Here is an 18,926-nt window from a genome sequence, read left to right as displayed (position 1 = left end):
GATCAAGTGTGCAATGTCAAGTACAGTAAAAATATATTAACGTTATGTTTTATGTTTCTTTGAAATGCAAATTTATTTGAGAATTTATATATATATATATATATATATATATATATATATATATATATATATAACCGTGGGTACTATCATATAATAGAACCAGAACATTCTGATAACTAAGATACTATTCCGTATTGTCTTTTTGTCTCATTTAAACATTTATAATGTTATTCATTTCAATGATGTAGGCTTATGTTATTCAAAGTTATGAAAGTTACTAAATGCTATTTCGAGAATGATCAGCGAGACTCGAAGCGCACGAGAATGACGAGACGAGACTCGAAAGACAAATGCAACGAACACAGTGAGCGACAGTGGCAATTAGTTTTTTCATCTCTACCTATGCTCAGGAGGAACAGTAAGAAATGGATACTTGTAACAAAAAGCGATGAAGATGAAGGGAAAAGAAAATCAGTTAGGTATATACGTAAAATAACACCGTCCTGAGTACCAAGGCCGTACTTTTCTCAACTTTTAACATTGATCCAATACATTTTTTTTTTCAATTCCAAGTCAAAAGATGTGTTTGAGTAGGAAGGTCGTAACACTTTTGTGTTGTGAAGCATTAAAACTTTAATTAGGACCCTTAATTAAATACTTAAGATTATAATAGAGGTTTGTAGTAGATTAATATGATGTTACGTCGCCCTAAAGTGGTTATTTGTTGTGTAATAAATTGAGGCGATAATGCTCCTTCGCTTGCAGTCGGAGAGTCGTAACCTAAACCTCTTATCGCAATACGAGTGTAATGGTCCGTGTATGAAACAGTTGAATAAATTAGATACAAAAACAAGGAAATACAGTCACAATAAGACCGTGTATCAAGGAAATATTAAACAAGAAATATTACGGAGACGTTCCTAGAAACAAAATGTAGAGTACTGATGCCTTTTAATGAAGTAAAGAAACGAAATTAACACTGTATTTTGTACAGCGTTCTTAATTCCGTGGTGGTGATCAGGGATATACTGAGTGGAAAGAACAGACAAATAACGCTTTTTAGGGCAATGAAATATTAAATTAAATGCAAATTTTGGTATTAAAAATACATAATTTTAATAATTCATAATACCTGAACTTTATGTAAGCTCATTCCTTTTCATTTTGTCACTATACGACACAAATAAAACAAAATATGATGATGAAAAAATTATACTAAACGTTTTCATGAAATACACTTTTCCAACATCCCTATCACCCGAAATACAGCACTCTACCTGCATGTCTTTTGATTCGTTTATGTAGTAAAGTCATTTTTCTCGCTTATTATTGTGGACAAAGTTCATATGTAGTATTCTAGATCACACATATCCAGATTGCTCGGCCTTATAAGCTTTAACGGTAACAAACTTTGTCAGGTTTACGATGCTGCCATCTAGTTGTTACATAAGGAGTGACGTCATAATTCCCTTTTGAATTGCATTAGCCACTGTACTGCCATCTCGTGTTCGTTTACGGCAGATGAGTGACGATCCTGGTGGTTGTCTCATCAAAGTGCTACCGATTTTAATGCAGGGATGAGCAATCTGTTATATATGTGATCCGGAGTAGTATCTACGAGTCAGTTGAATCGCTAAAAATGCAGTTTATACAGATTTTCTCCATACTTATTTTGTCTTTATTTTTAAAAAGTGACATGGGATTTAAGAAATTTCTTGGATTGCGTGAAACGTCTTTGTTCTTAACCGCAATTAATTTCACAGCATGTAGGTCTAACAGGCACTACAAATGTAACAATAATTATTCGTAATAAAATATTTATCAACTCAACTAAAAGTTCTCTATTAACATCGTCTTTCTTCAACACTGACAACATTTTATAGCTTACATGAATACATTAATATTTATAGCTACTATATCTAATAAAATTGTTTGTAGTCACTCTTTGAGTTATCTACACTCCCTCACACGTTCTTTTCCAATGTTCTGGTACCTCAAAGTTTTAGCGTTTCACAATTTAAGTAATTCTTGATTAATAATTCAATTTTGTTTTATCAACTGTCCGAAGACAGGTCTGAACCTCACAAGTGATACCAACATGGTACCACTTATGATGAAACTAGGCCAATAGATAAAGAGGTAGGGTGGCCAGTTCCTTTCCCCCTTCATTACATACATCGCCGAAATAATTCAATTATTATCATTTTTATTATGTTTCTTATTTAAATTTTCTACAATAAAATTGATAAATTATACACAATTTCTGAGGAAGTGTTTTGTGTTTGACCCATAGAACGAAAATTCATTATGTTATTTTGTACACATTATGGTATTACTTTAGGTATGTAATTTACAGAAAATGCACTGTGTATTAGAAGACAATATTTATTCTAATCATGATAAAGCAAACTAAATCAATATGAAACAAGTTGAACTTGTAATAGAAAATATGAAGTTCGTGACGCTATTTTGTTATTTCGTCGATAGCAGTATGACTGATTTAGTTTACTATACGCTTGATTATATTTCAGTTTTCTAATTTTTACGTACTATTTGATAATCAGTGAACTATTGGTATACAATTATTCAAACAGTAGCCTATTTACCTGTGTACATAAATTCTGTCTACACACTATTAATTTTTCATTGTTAAAATAACAAGACTGATTTTAAAAGCGATGTATTTTTTTAATAATTTTGTCATAAAATAATTTAATTTGCAATGCACATATCACTTACCGCATCAATGTAATGAATATGTCATTCTGCAGTCAAAATATTTGTGTTAGGAATAAAACTGAAGTTTATTCACTGTGAACAAAATGTAAACGCGAAAATTATATGTATTGTATAATGTATATTTTATGTCAGCAATTACATGGTTGTAATGTGGACCTCACTTTTGGAATTAACGGAATTAAAAATAAACGCAAAACTTTCCGTTTCTGAAGTGACTACTTAGCATATTATACAACACAGAGGAACCGTTGTTAATCAGATTTCTAAATATTTTGTCTACTTTTATTGTAATATATATATATATATATATATATATATATATATGAGTAGCTTAATATCAAAGACGGACATCTGTCATCTCCATAGTTTTGATCTAGAGGCAATTTTTTAATTCACAGTGTTCTTTGTAATATTTAACACAATTTATTTTATAAATATAATTTTAGAGTTTACATATGGTTTCACTATAACTGTAAAGAGCATGAAAAATTGTATAAAAAACCACAGCTACCTAAATTTCGATTGAGGTCAGATGTCCGTCCTTGATATTAAGCTACTCATATATATATATATATATATATATATATGTCATATACATGACATTGTTTAAACCTTTCATAAACGGCATTTTATTTTTACTTAAAATAAAACAAGTTACTTCAAAATTTAAATGTTTGCTACTGAAAAACTACAATAAATGACATGTCTAAAGGTGTTTGCAACTGTTTCTGGAACACAAAACTAGTCCCTCTGACTGAATTCATAGAATAATAAACCACAGTAACAGCGGAGAGATGCTATGAAACAGGTTTCACTCAGATAAACGTCTGTAACATGTTCCTGTCATACATTTAACGCTATATCCCCTAGATCGAACGTGGGAAGTTGCATGTCTTGTGATGGTTGGAGACAGGGTTGCCAGATGCCCCGATTTGGCGGGACATTTCCCGATTTTCATATAAGCATCCCGACTCCCGCTTCGATTCGAGGCGGGACGCAAAAAGTCCCTCCTTTAGAAGATTAACATCACTTGTATAATTTTATCGTTACCTAGCAACTATTTTCTTCGAGGCCTAAATCTATATATATATATATATATATATATATATATATATATATATATATATATATATATATATATATAATTTGAACTGGTAATGGAAATTACGGGAAAACGGCTCAACGGATTTTAATAAATGACCCCTCATTTTGGAGCTTGGAACTCAACGTTTTTCAGAAAAATAGCAGTTTTCAGTGAAATATCAATTTTTCAACATAATTTTCCTATTTTCCAAAATCCATCTGTAGTCAGTTTTGAGAACTAGCTAATTGCATTTCAGAATAAAACAAAACACACACTACAGTAAACAATATTACACGAAGGCCATGATCTGCAAGAATTCTGACATATTTAGAGTTCAAATTAAATTGTTTAATAAAAACTTAACTTACTAAAAATAATTTATAGGTTCGATTCTGTGGTGTATAATTTCCTGGGTACAGCTGTCTATTGGATATTAAAAACTACAAAACTTGAGGTGGTTTGATGACATTATTACCATTAGAAATGAAATATTATTGTAATTAGTACCATGATGTGACTATTTTTCATTAATTATACATATTCATGCTATATTGATGATATGAAAGTGAAACGTTTTGGGATTATATAAGTAGATGTAGAGAATAACTTAAATTAGATTTTGATTTCTATATTTTACTGAGTGGTGGCTATATAGTATATATAAGTTAGTATATGTTACTGAAAGCTATAAAACTTACGTAAGATAATATTATTAAAAATCAAGTATTTTTATAATTATTAATCAAGTGGGGTTGGGTCTTTTTCATATATTTAATGCCGGTGTGGTGTAGATATTCATATGCGTGGTTCTCTTCAGCACTGGCTCGTGAGAGAGTATCTTTCATTATTATGGAAGCAAATAACTCTCAGAATATCTGGTATTCTTCATTGAAAACAAATCTGAAAAATATTTATTTGAACGTCTAATGAACTTAGTTTGCAGCATTTGCTGCACGAGCCACTAGTAATTACATTAATTTTAAATTAATTTTCTTAACAGTGCTGGTTTGAACATTGGAAAAGGTGAATATTTTGGCAAGTGTAAGGTTGTAACAACGAATTCAGTGGTGGATATGATATTTCTAATCATTTCATCAGAAACGCATGGCAAAGAGAATGGAAAAAAGTGTTGTTGAAAATGTTAGAGTGCAGTGATAAATACGTATGTAGGAAGCTCTGAAAATGTATGTGTGTTAAACGATGGATTTGAAGCAGTAATATGCTACGGAACAAAACCATGAATTTAGGTATCAATAAATTTAATAATAAACTTTGAAATTTAAATATTTTATCACGTCTGATGCCATCTTTTGGAATTTGTGCTTTACAGTTAATAGTAAACAGCTGGGAAAATCTACGAGGCAGAACTACTATTCAGTCATTAAATTAATAATTTGGCATAACATATTACTGCTACAAGACCTTCAGTAAGACGTCAGAGAAACGTTATGTAGGCCTGACTTATTGTAGAGAGAGATGAATATTGTATTATACTTGGAATATATTTCTTTATTAAAATTATAATTTTGAGATTCATATTACTTTATTCAATTGGATATAACTTAAAGTGATAATTTTTATTTATTTTCTTTTCAATTATTTTATTTATTTTTTGTGGTTATGAAAATGTCAACTCTGTCCATATTCATATCACTTTTTCTTCAAGACAAAACGTAAGTACCGAATGATCGATAAAGAGTGTTCCTCCTTGGTAAATATAAAATCTGGCAACCCTGGTTGGAAAGATAGTAAACATGCTGAAAGGTTGTCAAGGATAGACTATTAGTATACAGCTCATTTCAATGCAGACTCCAATTCAGTTTAGTTCGTTGCAATGTAGTATACTTTAGAAAACCGAATCATCTTATATCTACGTATATTAGGAAGACATAGTGTAAAACTTGTCGTGTTATATTCTATGTAAATACCTATTCGTTCTGCATTAATCTGATTCAACAAAACAAAATTCAGTCAACAAATTAGAAAAACCCGTTGATTATTAAATCAGAGGCATAAATAGCGTTCTTTCTTAAGAAAAACTAACTGTAGACTAGAGCAGTCTACCAAGAAATCGTTAAGACAGTTAGCTCAACAAATAGGTGTATTCAAAATATATGCTTCAAAAGCGACGAAACTGTTTAAACTAAAATCTTATAAGATAATAGCAGAGCATAAATTGAATGAAGTTGACCATGTGTCTAGAGTTTAATTAAATCGAGAGAGATGAAATCCAGCTGTCTACAAATCTTTTCAAAAGGTGTGAAATATGATGAGATAGGATGGTCAACAGTTCCAGCACGTATTATGAGATACAATAAGTAATAAATTACATCTGTAATACAAAACACAAGTCGTGTGATTTTATTGCCGATATCAGACTCCTGAATCACCGCCAAGTGGGCGGTTACTTACGTATGTCATCTTTCGAAAGATGCCTTACTCAGTGAAACTTGTTTCCAGGCGTACACCCGTTAGAAGAACCGTTGTTTGAACTTTTTGGGCTTGTTTGGAGAATGTTCTTTATAGTCAACGCTCACAAATTTATTGAATTCACTCTTCATCTGCTCGAGAAATTCATCCCCAGTGTGAAAAATTTATAGATGGATAGATGATGTCAAATCATGGCTGAGCAACTATCTGGTAACATTTCTTGACACAAGTTTACATAAAAGCTCGTAGTTCAATAAGATGTGTCTTGGTTCAGGGTATGACAGTATTGGGTGGTGGCATAGATCTTTAGCTGTTATTTGTGTATAATTAATAAACTGTTTGCTTTCATTGCTTGTTTTCTTAACAGTTTTAAATCCAAAAATCCATGTTTCGATCGTGTTAATGTATTCAAATGTTATCTGTGTCCCATTAAAACTAGTGAATATTAGTAACAATTCTAAATTATACTACGTATTTGCATCATATATTGGAATATCCCTTCAAAGTGTTGCTTTTGTTGTATTCTTCCAAAAAGTAAAATTTTATAGTTCTCTTCCAAAGGTAGTCATTCCAAGAATTTTATCGCTCCATAAAAATGATCCTCGAATTCATGAACTTTGGATTCAATGTAAATCATAGTAACTACAGTATTGTGCCATCAAAGGAGACTAGTTCGATAAAGTACGTCTTTGTTTCCACTGCGTGAAGGAACTTCGTAGAAGTGTGACACATAATTCTTCATGTCATAATGTGGCATTGCAATTGACCAATACCCTCCACGATTTATTTCCTAACATACGCAGAAGCAACCGTATCTCGTCCACACAAAACTAGAATTTATTGCTTCCCTTAAAGACGACAAGAAATATATTGGCGTAACATTTCAGGAAAACTACACTTTCAAAATGGACATAGAGGAATGGATGTGTTTTTCGTTACTGCTTTAGGCAAGGCGCCAAATTACAGAGAGCACTGCAAAGAGGAAGTGGTACAAGAACTCAAGTCCTTTATCCAGTGCTAATGGTTACTATTTCTTAGTACATGCCAAATTTTGGATACGTTGCGCTTATGTATTTAATATTCCATTTACACTCGAACACGAGCTTTGCTTATATGGGTGTTTCTGATTTTGTATATTTTGTATAATTAATTTGGTAAAAATAAATATGAAATATAACGTCAATACTTGCATCACTAAACTTTTCTGTAAAACACTGAAATGCCTTATTTGTAATTAATAATAGTTCTTAAATAGACCCTTGACTTGTATGCTGAATTCGTTGTGTGTATAGGCTAACAGCCTAAGAGAATGCCATAAAGTGAAATTATTTGGAAAGAAAATACAATATATATATATATATATACGAAAAGTAATATTGCTTGGTAATGATATTTTGAATACCTAAAACCAAGAGTGATAACAGAAAATGTGTAACATACAGGATGTTGCAAAACTCCATACTCAAAATTCTAGGGATGTTAGAGGAACCCAAAACAAAGATTTTTTGTTATATAACCATAGGTCGGAAAGCAATAGTTACGTCAGTCATCATCTTGGAACGCAGACATTGCTGACGGACATTGAGAGTGTGGTAACCATTTAAAATGGTTTTGGTGGCTTTTGTTTACAGTTATTGTTCAAACGTGCGGCCTCCTGCTTCAATGCGTGATGTATAACGACGTAATAATCAGTTTCTCGTACGTTGAAATACTCCATGTTGATCTTGTAAGTGATGGGCCGCTATAAGAATTCGAGCAATGAGGTCCTCCTCTGACACAATAGGCGTTTCATACACTGAAATGTCCACACCTGTGGGGTAACGGTTAGCGCGTCTGGCCGCGAAACCAGGTGGCCCGGGTTCGATTCCCGGTCGGGGCAAGTTACCTGGTTGAGGTTTTTTCCAGGGTTTTCCCTCAACCCAATATGAGCAAATGCTGGGTAACTTTCGGTGCTGGACCCCGGACTCATTTCATCGGCATTATCACCTTCATCTGATTCAGACGCTAAATAACCAAGATGTTGATAAAGCGTCGTAAAATAACCTACTAAAAAAATACACTGAAATCTTTAAATGTCCCCACACAAAAAAATCGAGGTCAGGAGAACGAGCAGGCCATGCAATGGGCTCACGCCGACCAATACAATGTTCACCGAATGTGACACGTAAAATCTGTGTGCAGTTTGCTAATTTTGACATGTTTGTGATGCGCAGAGATACTTGTTTCTACTCAGCGATGCGTTCGAGGGTGGCGACTGACGTTAACTATTGGTTTCCGACCTACGGTTATTTAACGAAAAATCTTTGTTTTGGGCTCCTCTACCATCCCTAGAAGCTTGAGTATGGAGTTTTGCAACACCTTGTTTATTACTTCAAAATTATATTATGTAATACATTTGCAAAGTGGGATTTGAATATGGTGGAAATTGTGCAGTGAGAACAAAAATCTCTAGTTTCTGGCGGATAGAAGAAGCCTTACAGTGTTATTATTTCTATATTCTGGGATCTGTCCAGCAAGAGAAAGTATGTAATACGAGGACTTCGGGACTTTATGGAAAACTACTTATGTAATGACCCCGCGTCGTAGCGTCGTAGTATAAAGCATCATGGCAAGATTCGTGTTACGGAAATGAGCCCTATTTCGAATCGTCGTGCGGAAAGAAATTCTCACGAAATTTCGGCCAGTGTACGGGACCGGTGCCCACGCAACATCGTAATGAATTTGGAGAGCTACGATAAGTAGCGAAATACTGTTTCGAAAACAAGGTAGGATAACAGCTTGGGGCATTATCGCACTGACCACACTTTACTTCCATACTGGTCGAATAACCGTTCACTTCTTCTAAGACATGTGGATATAAGATCAGCAATCGACTGCTCTGGTTTTGCCCTTCACGGGCTGTCGCGTCATCAGTTACTTATAATGAGGTAAAAAATAAAATCTTAACTGCATTTTTTTACTCCTTATCTTACACTGTTTCGTCTGATAATTGTCAATCAGTGACAAGAATTTCATACCGCAAAAATGCGAAGAACAAGGTACACTATCTCCCCCTCTATTGTATAGAGGACAGGGTTGTTGGGAAAATAAATATCAGTGACATTCTTCCCGATAACGATGCTCGCCATGAATCTAATGGGCTTTCTCAGAAAATCGTAAAAGAGGATTAGGATACAGGTAGGTAAAAAAACAAATACCTATTTTACCAGCATCATTGGCAGTGTTAAATCCCATTGTGTTACAGCTTATCAGTAAACGAGACAGAGAGATTGGGGAATTAAAGTTCCTCATTCGTGGAGGGAAAAAAAGTTATTAGCCCAAAAAATATAATACGTTCTAACTGGAATATTGCAAGTGTGCTTATATAATCTGGTATAGTGAAAAATAGCGTAATGGCCTAGTTATGTATTTTCGTGTAATAAGAACAATAAGAACGGAAAAATGGTAATAATAATAACAATAAACTCGTCTACGCACATCAGGGGAATATTTGCACAATGGATATTACATCACGTAATATTCAGGAACTTTTCACAATATTTATACCCGTGTACATAAAATAATTTTACCAAAATAATATTAAAATATCTAATAACATCAAATATCTTACTATAATAATACCGGACAGCTGTATACTAGCAGCATAGACGTGAGTGCGAAATATCGCGGACTTAACATTTAGCGGGGCGGCGTGAAATTACGTTCACAAACACAAATATTAATTGAATAGTACCGTATTTAATGTAACATTATTTTATATCAAAGCTGCATATTATGATAAATATTGCGTATTTTTTCTTTACTTTAGTGAGACAAAATTAAATCTGACATTAAGATTGAATTTACAATAACGCTTTATATACCCATTGCTGACAACTGCAAAGATAAAAATGGTAGTAATCTGATGCTTGTAATAATTAGTAAAGGCATGAGGACAACTATATCACTTAATTTGATAAAACCTTAAAATTTCCAATATATTTTAACTTCTATTCAGTTATTAGGCTTAAATGAAAAAAAGCTAATTTTTATTGTTCTATGAACACAGAGACAAAGGCATTAGGCCTAATAAAGAATTTTGTTGACTCACGTTTTAAGATCTCTCGAAAATCGGAAGTACGATTTGAAGCAATTTGTAATACTGTAAATGTATCAGTTATAAACAGCATATCCATATAGGCACCGTGCATGGGTCTCAAAATCGTACTGGTGGCGCCGCGGAGTGTCTCAGTTCCTAATTAACTACAGGCTCGCAGTCATTCAATAGTCATGTGTGATATAGAAATTACATGCGGCTTTCTGCGGATAAAAAGTTGTAATATTAGTAAGAATGGGTTCCTTGATTCATAGCGTTCTGCCCAAGGATAGGTATTTCACTGCAAACCCAGCAATTTCCAGTCTTTAATTATTTTATAGACTCAGTGGAAAGTTCAGTACTGCTAGAGGAGTGTAAAAAAGTAACTACAAAGTTCCTGAAATATCATTGAAGTTGTTTGGCATTTAAATCAGATTTCAGACCATTGAATGAGGGTGAACAGTCATATTATGAAAACATTGATATACTTATATTTGATGTCATGACGTTTGTAATATTTGTGTGTATAATGTCTCTATAAATTACGTATTTTAATGTGGTTTAATTCTAAAGGTAGTCTTAATTACACTTCCTGAATAATGGGCGACTGCATATTCTCTAGAACACAACACATAATGAACAATATCATCAACATACTAACTCTGATTGAGGTTCTGGCTGATATGTACGACTTACATCTATTATCAGGCTGTACATCTCACTTGACGATATGTGTCAGAGGAAGAACAATATTGTTTGTATACATATGAAGTCTGACTAGTGAAATTTGTAGCTAGTCGGCGATATATGCAATGGAAGGGAGAAGGAACTGGCCACTCTACGCCATGATATTCTGGCCTAGTTGCCTCGTAAGTGGTGCCTTGTTGGTATCACTTATGAGGTTCAGACTTCTCTTTGGACACTTGAATAAACAACAAGATCAACATGCGGAAGCAGTTCAATTGACAGTTTGTGTAAAATGTTATACTGTATATTTTAATTCGCTGAATGCACCTTTCAACATGAATTCGAACACTGGCAACGATGTAAGTTGTTTCGACTTCTTCAGCTGCTAATTTACCATCGTGCAGATACGGTGGAGTAACAACAATGATCCCTTTATCGGAGAGGTTTGTTATTATCCCGGGAAAACCTGACTTCATCACCACCTTCAAATAAAGTCAATAATCCGCAATCAGTTGTTATGAATGTGTCACTCGATCTGCCTCGGTAGCATTTAGATTTGAAGGCCACCATCTGATCCACAATGGGTGGCTGTTCCACTTCTGAACAATTAATTGTCACTCTACATTTTTCAATATTGCAGGCATTGTTTCCTGAACACTTTCTCTGCTAGGCCAAAACCCAAAATTACAGTAACCGTTGTGGATGTCAACAACATTAAAGTGGCGGTAAAAATACATTATAATTATAATTTTACGATTAACTCCGAACATCACCCTCATAGCAGAATACGATAATCCAGTTTTCATTTTAATTGGAAAATATAAGTAGACGATTTTCTTTACTAATCTTACTTTGAACAGAATATTTCGAAAGCTTTCGATGTGAAATTCACTAATAAAAATGGCAAAAATAATATGTATGTTCTACATATTGGGGCGTTTCGACTATCTATGGTAGCTATTTTTGGGTTAAATGATAGAATTGGAAATATTTCTTATTATGATTCTACGAGTATGATTGTGTTTCAATTGGCAGCAATTTTAACAATATATTCGAAACCACAAATATCACTCCCATTAAGTCTGGTAGTTCTGTCCCATATTTTATTGTAGAATAATTTCGGAAACCTTGCATATCATTAAACATCATCTGTTCCTGAACGCTTGTCATAACACTTTTTATGTGACTTCAGTTCGGCATGTAATGGAATAGACACTTGAGTAGCCAATTGACACAATTCAATTGTGAAAGAAAATATAATATCACTAAGAATGGTTTCATTTACTTCTGCCTGTATGACTACTTCATTTTTCGAAATAACACTTGTTGAGCATTCGCCTTCCATAAAACTTAAATTTTCATCTTTTCTTCTTCTTTATGCGTCTCTTTCGCACCTTTCCGGAGCTAGTTGAGATGAGGCAGTCTTTTTCTTGTAATCTTTTATAAAAATACTGGGAACGGTATGCTAGTTTTGGGGGTGTTCTGATCTCGTTACCAATAAAATGAATACCACAAATTCTTGGTGTTGGTTTCCAAGATGAACCATCAGCACTTGAAATCCGGAAATTAAATATCGATATCAATACATTTAAAAATAAGTATATTATTATTTATTGTTGCTAATATTATACATAATATATATGTAAAGAATTCAGTAATTATGTACTTCTTGAAATTTAAATGATAAATTCCTGTCGTTAACTTAATGGTTATTTATAAACATAATACTATATACATTCTATTTTTTATATCAGGCCTAGTATACATGGTGTTTAAAAAATACGGGGCATAATTTCAGGTATGTATTTCACACATGTAGACAATCAAAATAATTCATTACAACATGTGTCCGGAAATGCTTTATTTCCGAGTTATGGCCTTCACAACATTGAAATTCACCGGAACGTTTTTCTTTCCGCTGGTCGTTGCCGTCTAAGGACACATTAAGAGGGCACTCTGACAGTTCATTCCGAGGCGAAGGTTACATTCAGTGTTGTGTAGGCGTCAGACTGTGCGACATGTATTCAAATCAAAAGCTGGCAGAGATACACTTCATGTACGATAGGTAAGGCGGACGGCAATGCTGCGCTGGCTCGTCGTTTGTACCAGGAGAGGTACCCACAGCGACAATGTCCAGATCGGAAGACATTTGTACGTCTCCATTACCGTCTGTGCGAGTATGGAAAATTTAACTCTCCTGGTTTGGGAAGGGGACGACTAAGATCTACAACTCCAGAAGTACAGGAGGAGATTCTGGAGGCTGTGAACATGACTCCTTCTATCAGCACACGAAGGGTAGCGTTGCAAGTCAATGTTCCTCATACGACTGTCTGGAGACTGTTGAAAGAGTATCAATTGTATCCTTATCGTTTGCAACGCGTACAGGCCCTGTCACCAGCAGATTACCCTGCACGAGTTAGGTTCTGTCAGTGGTTCTTGCAGCAGTGTGGTGTAAATCCGAACTTTCCTGCTTTAGTATTATTCACAGATGAAGCACAGTTCACACGAGATGGCATAACAAATTTCCACAATCAGCATGTATGGGCGTATGAAAACCCACGTGCAACTGTTCCATCTCATCACCAGGTGCGGTTCTCCCTCAACATGTGGGCGGGCCGGTATCATTGGTGATCGATTAGTTGGACCCCATGTACTTGTAAACAGACTTACGGGGCAGGCGTACACAAACTTCCTAGAAAACACCATACCTCATGTTTTAGAAGACACTCCACTGATCAATCGTCAACACATTGACTTCTTGCATGATGGCGCTCCTGCACACTTCAGTCGTACGGCTCGCCGATACTTGGATCGAAGGTTTCCTGATCGATGGATAGGTAGAGGTGGCCCAATTGCTTGGCCTCCACGCTCACCTGATCTGAACCCTCTCGATTTCTACTTGTGGGGCCATTTAAAATCATTGGTTTATTCGTCTCCGGTGCCTGATTTGGAATCCCTTCGGAATCGAATTGTGGCATGTTCTGAGGACATACGCAATACTCCTGGAGTTTGGGATCGTGTTCGCAGGTCAATGAGACATCGATGTGAGGTATGTATTCAAGCAGGAGGCGGACATTTTGAACAGCTTCTGTAATGACAACGACCTGCGGAAAGAAAAACGTTCCGGTGAATTTCAATGATGTGAAGGCCATAACTCGGAAATGAAGCATTTCCGGACACATGTTGTAATGAACTATTATCATTGTCTACATGTGGGAAATACATACCTGAAATTATGCCCCTTAATTTTGAAACACCCTGTATAATAATACTATGATTACAAGCAGTGTAGCCTTATTTACTTTCGTCTGCGTACTGCATGGATCCGCAATTAGCGTCGTTACGCTTCAGTTTTCTGTTTTGTGAATGAATAAAGACAATATCGGTTGGTGTGTTCCTATAAGCATTACTACACTCAAGAACACAGCAATTTGAAAACCTTTCCGCTTTTTAGGATCATCCATATTTCTAATCATTTAACCTGAGATGTTCAGAATATTCATACGCTTCAAGCACAACTCTATCGCTGCTGTCCCACAGTTAGTAACAACAGTCGCCACCAGAGGAGCTTGCACGGTGCCTATACCCAGAGTCTGTGGATATCCAGAGTACCGCAATCGTTTGAGCCGGCAAATGCCGACAAATCCGCCATTGTTTGTGATCAGAACTGTTCACAGAGAACTCAAAAAAGGGCACATTTGTTTTCTCTGTGACAAGGTGAAAGAAATAAGGAAAAAGGAAAGAAGTGACTATAAGTATAAAAAGGAACTATCCGCTGTCTAAGCGAGCATACATTGTGATATTAATGGATGACTGTATTTTGATATTTATTGGGCCCAAAAATATTTTTATAAAACCAATCTAGAATTTAAGTTGATTCAGCAATGATATTTCTACATAAAACAAATCAAAGTCACGTACCAATTAGTATCAGTGTCAAATTTTTACCATCTTCTCCTTTTCAAATCAAGCATTTCTGAATTTGATCCTATTTGCTATTTGCAAGAATGACAAAATATATTTGTGAAGTTCTGAATTTATCCTTGAGAGAAGATTGTATTGTTTGGCTCGATTAGAAAATACAAAGACCGTAGAAACTAGAAACCCTATTAAGGTTAGACTGATGTGAAATTTCAATTTTCTAAACTATTCTAAGTAGATCTATGAAATTTTGTACTTTTAATTTGTAATTTTAAATTGTGCAAATTTAGGTTTTCAAAAATTGCTACTATTTTGGCCAGAATTTTTGTTTACATACGTGTCAGACCTTCAGAAACGAAACTTACTATACAATTTTCCTCTTTATTTTACTAAAAAATAATTAAACCTATTTAATGCACTAAAAGTGTAAAAACAGAAAAATTCAACTCGAGCGTAAAAAACTTAATATTAAAAAATACCTCTTCTGGCTGATATGCATATAGATATAATCAGGCAGTACATCTCACTTGACGATATGTGTCAGAGGAAGAAAATTGTTTGTAAGTATCTGAAGTGTGATTAGTGGAATATGTAGCTAATCGGCGAAGTATGCATTGGAGGGGGAAAGAAACTTGCCACCCTACCCCATTATCTCCTGGCCTAGTTTTCTCATGAGTGATGCCTTATTGGTGATACTTATGAAGTTCAAATCTGTCTTCGGACAATTGACTAAACAACAAGAACAACAACAAATTGAGTGTTAGGTATAATACTGATAGTAAGTTTTGTTAAGAACATATTCAAAAACCTCTACAAAAAATCATGCATGTAGTACAGAATCTGTAGAAAGAGTAGCATTTTTAGCAATGCAAAATTTACAGAAAATTAAAGTGGAGAAAATTGACTTCAAAAGTTTGGGATAATAATAATTAACCAGGTCTCTGTCTTTTTTATTTTATAGGCATTTTGAAACATGTAGAACTATCATATTATATACAGAACTTATCCTTATATACACTACCACGCTGTGCACACCTAACCTACACTAGTAAATAAAGATGACTAAAAATTATGTAATCTTATGAAAACACTATAATAGATAAATATTATTTACAAATCACTATGGACTATAGACACTATTATAACACTAACAATAAAACTATTAGAAACTTACAAATATTTCTTGTATCACAAACAAAAACCAAGCATAGAAAACACGTTGTTATGGCTACTAGCAACAAGTGGAATTTTCCTTTAGATAAGAGTTGTGCTCTCCTTTGTAACTGAATATCTTTTAAAGGAAAGCAGCCTTTGAAGTAGGTCTAACACCTGATGGATTCTATGAAAAAATATTTCGAGAAGTCAAGAAGCTACACTGGCTCAATCGGAAATCTAATATAATAAATAATGTATGAAATAGAGCGTAATTTCCAAAATGGTCGCTGTATTCAGAGTGTTGGTCGAGGACGTAGAATTTAAATTAACAGTCAGAGCTCGCAGCCTTTTAAAAATGTGACCCTAAACAGCTGATAGACCGGTCGTATGATCATGAAAATTGGCAGAGGGCATCTTTAGACCATAAATGAATTTTTGAAAATAAAAACAAAGAAAAGATTGTTTTTACCAAAAATGACAAAATCTCACATCAGTGTATCCTTGGGGACATTATCATGAAGCGCTGGCCTTCTATGCCCAAGGTTGCGGGTTCGATCCCGGGCCAGGTCGATGGCATTTAAGTGTGCTTAAATGCGACAGGCTCATGTCAGTAGATTTACTGGCATGTAAAAGAACTCCTGCGGGACAAAATTCCGGCACATCCGGCGACGCTGATATAACCTCTGCAGTTGCGAGCGTCGTTAAATAAAACATAACATTAACATTATCATGAAATTACTAACTTCCATACTTTTAAAGCTAAACTCACAAAATGTTTATCACTAGTATATCTGGTTGATAATAACACATGTACAAACTTTCGTCTCTCTATGATAAGTGGTTTGCACTTTATTAATAACTTAATTATATAGTGTATTGCTTAATGCAAGAAGTCCCTTGCGTCACAATTTACATTATTTTTCATTGATATTCACTTATAAGATTCTTTATATAGCTTGGAACAAACATTACTATTGGAATTTTCTGTACAGCGAATGGGTAAATTACTAGGAATTTTTATGACTATTAATTTTTTTTATTTACTAAAAAATTCTAGCAATTATTTATTAATTTTACAACAAAACCTTATAGTAAGCTTTGATTTCATGTATGTAAGGAGCCATGTAAGTGAAAATCACTTAAGAATAATGTCAATTGTAGTGCGACTTTTTATATAAAGCGGTTCAATATTTTAATAACATAATTAATAAAATGCAAACCACGTATCATAGGCGGATGCAATTTTGTACACTTGTCACTAATAAGCAGATATACCAGTGATAAAAATGTGGTGAATCTAGCTTCGTAAGTATGGTAGTTATTGGTTTCACTGTTGTGAACTCTTAAAACTAATAAACTACGAGAAATTTCAGTATAGTGTGCCCTTATATGCGGAAGCCGCAGAGTTTGCACGAGGAATGCAGTTGGAAATGTTTAGATTTATTATTATTTTATTTGCAAAATTGTTGTTTTCATTTGTTACTTGTAATTTATTAAGTTCATGCTGCTGTGATGTTTATGAAGCAGTAGGCTATATTGAACACTTAAATGCGTATTTATGCTGTAATAATTGTTAAATGAAGTTTTTATACATTAGTATGTTGACTGATAATAATGTTCTATAATGTGAGAAGATCCTTTAGACGTTTCAGCCCTTCAAATTAAAAATATCTGAGTTTCACTTCAAATATTCCTATCCCTAGCGTGTTGAAAAGGACTAACAATGGCGGCCGACTCGGTGATTGCGCTACTCTGTATATCCACGGACTCTGTCTATACCCTGACATTTTAACACAGCACTAATTAATAAAAGTATTAACTCTCCCAGCAACAATATACATTGCAGTTGATTACAGCTTGCTTCGCGAGTATCTCCACACCGGCCGCCTAGGTAGCAGCACCAGAGTCATTCCTGCGCAGAACTGCTAGCTGACCGGTATTATTATAGTAAAGTATTTTATAACATGGTCAGCACAATTGAATTATGGTTACTGTAAGATGTTAACAAAAGTTTGGAGATTTTATTCATTGGCAATAGTCATTGTTGCTTGAGCAGTATGTCACTTTTTTCCGTATGATATATATATATATATATTTTTTTTTTTTTTTTGAAAATGCCGAATTTAGAACAGAAAGTTCGTTGTGTAGAATGGCTAATTCAGACTAATTCAACAACACAGGTTCAAAGGAATTGTAGGAAAGTCTATAACACTCGTCATGCACCTTACACGTGATATTCGGCATTTGTATGAGAAACTTAAGCAAACTGGTAGCGTAGGAAAGACAAAACCTACAGGAAGGCCGAGTGTACCTGAAGCTCAAGTTTCAACAATACATGAAGCTTTGCAACAAAGTCTATTCATCGTACATCACGAGAATTACAAATTCCACAATTAACTATCCACAAAGTCCTTCGGAAGCGTCTTAAGCCTCTTTCCTTATAAAACTTCAAATTGTGAAGGCTATTACAGAAGATAACATTGGACGGGCAACCAGAAACTGTGTAACAAAACTCCCAACATCTGTTAATCTCAGAAAGCAAAGAGAATAAATATATCTTCATTGATTTCAAAGTTATTGCTGTGTATTCTTGTTACATTATTTTATTTGCACGGTGTGACGAGACTGAAACACTAGGACATGTGTTGGGTTTCTGCCGAAAGACTGAGTTACTGCGGAACAACCGCCATCACAAGGTAAGGACAATGCTTGCTGATATTCTAAGACAATAAGAATTAGAAGTCCATGAAGAAGTGCATTGTATCTCGCAAGATTATTCAACACGACAAGCAGATATTGTTGTCATTGATAGAAAAAAGAACACAGGAACAATAC

This window comes from Periplaneta americana, chromosome 4 (genome assembly GCF_040183065.1).
Source record: "Periplaneta americana isolate PAMFEO1 chromosome 4, P.americana_PAMFEO1_priV1, whole genome shotgun sequence".
In the NCBI taxonomy this organism is placed as follows: domain Eukaryota; kingdom Metazoa; phylum Arthropoda; class Insecta; order Blattodea; family Blattidae; genus Periplaneta; species Periplaneta americana.
The sequence above is the reverse complement of the archived record's forward strand: the minus strand, read 5'-3'. Positions refer to the sequence as shown.